Below are 2,566 nucleotides of genomic sequence, written 5' to 3' on the forward strand. Positions count from 1 at the left end.
ATATTATATATATATATATAATATATATATATGTCGTACCTAGTAGCCAGAATGCACTTTTCAGCCTACTATGCAAGGCCCGATTTGCCTAATAAGCCAAGTTTTCATTAATTAATATATTTTCTCTATTTTTTTTCTTATGAAATGATAAAGCTATCCATTTCATTATGTATGAGGTCAATTCTTTTTTTATTGGAGTTAAAATTAATATAGATATATGACCGAACCTAACCAACCCTACCTAAACTATCTTTATAGGTTAGGTTAGGTAGCTGAAAATGTTAGGTTAGGTAGTCGAAAAAACATTAATTCATGAAAACTTGGCTTATTAGGCAAATCGGGCCTTGTATAGTAGGCTGAGATGTGCGTTCTGGCTACTAGGTACGACACACACACACACACACACACACACACATATATATATATATATATATATATATATATATATATATATATATATATATATATAAATATATATATAAATATATATATATATGTCGTACCTAGTAGCCAGAACTCACTTCTCAGCCTACTATGCAAGGCCCGATTTGCCTAATAAGCCAAGTTTTCATGAATTAATTGTTTTTCGACTACCTAACCTACCTAACCTAACCTAACCTAACTTTCTCTACTACCTAACCTAACCTAACCTATAAAGATAGGTTAGGTTAGGTTAGGTAGGGTTGGTTAGGTTCGGTCATATATCTACGTTAATTTTAACTCCAATAAAAAAACATTGACCTCATACATAATGAAATGGGTAGCTTTATCATTTCATAAGAAAAAAATTATAGAAAATATATTAATTCAGGAAAACTTAGCTTATTAGGCAAATTTGGCCTTGCATAGTAGGCTGAGAAGTGCGTTCTGGCTACTAGGTACGACATATATATATATATATATATATATATATATATATATATATATATATATATATATATATATATATATATATATATATATATATATATCAGACAATTAGAAAAAAAAAATAAAAATTTAAATTATTTTACCTTGTACCTAGATCTACCAGGCCTGTTTGGTCTATGTTTCAGTACTTGAGAAATCTGGAAGGTCACATCCTCCTCCTCAACTTGTGGATGTGCGTTGATAGATGATTCTGTAAAATTAAGTTATTTATATAATAATAAATTCAGTATAACAATAATACTCTGTAAAATTAAAAGTAATTTATACATCAATCAGATAAAACTCTCCAGAGATGGTGATACACAACATATAAAGGACAAGCTTCAGAACAAAATATGCATTTAGGAATAAGGTTTTGTACATGTAGGTAGCACATGAGAAAATAAGTGGAAGGTGATAAAGTTTATATTAACATGTTAATGGCTTTGTTAAGGCTTTGCAAGAATGAAAAAATATTAATAATATAATATCACCTACCAATTAATTGTACATCATTTATAAGTCAATTATTTGCATTATTATTATTCAATACTAATGATATAAAAATGCATTTTGTAATCTACTATTTATGCAAGTATTAAGCACAGGATCATGAAATAAACTGCACAATACTGTAATGGATAAACCAATTAAGTTTACATTTTCCTATAGCTAAGTCAGTCAGTTCTATTAGCAGCAGAGAACAATTATGCCCAACCTATATTAAATGAAACAATCTTAAGAGCAAGTGATAGAAATATAATCATTTATGCTTGGGAAAATATTATGGAATGGTTCCAAATATGAAAAATATTAAGTTTTTTGGTTAAAATTTTTTAATTTTAAATTTAAATTTTTAAGTGAATTTTAAACTTTAAAAAAATTATTTAATTTTTTGGTTACTTACTTAAAATAACATTATATAGTTCTTGTTTTTGTAGAAATGCCAATTTCTTCTTTTGCCCTTCCAGACTGTATAGTGACCACAGGCCGTTTGTTCATATCTTCATTATTCTTCGAACCATGGTTGCACAATCAGACCCACGTACACTGGTTAAAAGCATCACCTAAAAGCAACAACAAAAATGTAGTACACTGACGAATTTTGAATATATATATATATATATATATATATATATATATATATATATATATATATATATATATATATATATATATATATATATGTATATATGTCGTACCTAGTAGCCAGAACGCACTTCTCAGCCTACTATGCAAGGCCCGATTTGCCTAATAAGCCAAGTTTTTTTGAATTAATATATTTTCTCTATTTTTTTCTTATGAAATGATAAAGCTACCCATTTCATCATGTATTAGGTAAGTTTTTTTTTATTTGAGTTAAAATTAACGTAGATATATGACTGAACCTAACCAACCCTACCTAACCTAACCTAATCTATCTCTATAGGTTCGGTTAGGTTACGTAGCCGAAAAAGTTAGGTTAGGTTTGGTTAGGTAGGTTAGGTAGTCGAAAAAACATTAATTCATGAAAACTTGGCTTATTAGGCAAATCGGGCCTTGCATAGTAGACTAAGAAGTGCGTTCTGGCTACTAGGTACGACATATATATATATATATATATATATATATATATATATATATATATATATATATATATATATAATCTTTGGACAAC

At 27.9% G+C, this 2,566-nt stretch overlaps 1 long non-coding RNA gene across 1 annotated transcript in view; it reads right to left on the reverse strand.

Annotated features, from left to right (window-relative positions):
* Nucleotides 1-1,950, reverse strand: part of LOC138371224 (uncharacterized) — a 4,760-nt gene extending 2,810 nt beyond the window's left edge. Inside the window, exons 1-2 of the long non-coding RNA XR_011230346.1 lie at nt 1,817-1,950; nt 1,014-1,120 (exon numbers count right to left, since the gene is read on the reverse strand). This is a non-coding gene — a long non-coding RNA (uncharacterized lncRNA). The remainder of the gene's footprint in view (nt 1-1,013; nt 1,121-1,816) is intronic.
* Nucleotides 1,951-2,566: the final 616 nt, after the last annotated feature.

The sequence above is a fragment of the Procambarus clarkii genome, chromosome 35 (assembly GCF_040958095.1).
Source record: "Procambarus clarkii isolate CNS0578487 chromosome 35, FALCON_Pclarkii_2.0, whole genome shotgun sequence".
NCBI classification, from domain to species: domain Eukaryota; kingdom Metazoa; phylum Arthropoda; class Malacostraca; order Decapoda; family Cambaridae; genus Procambarus; species Procambarus clarkii.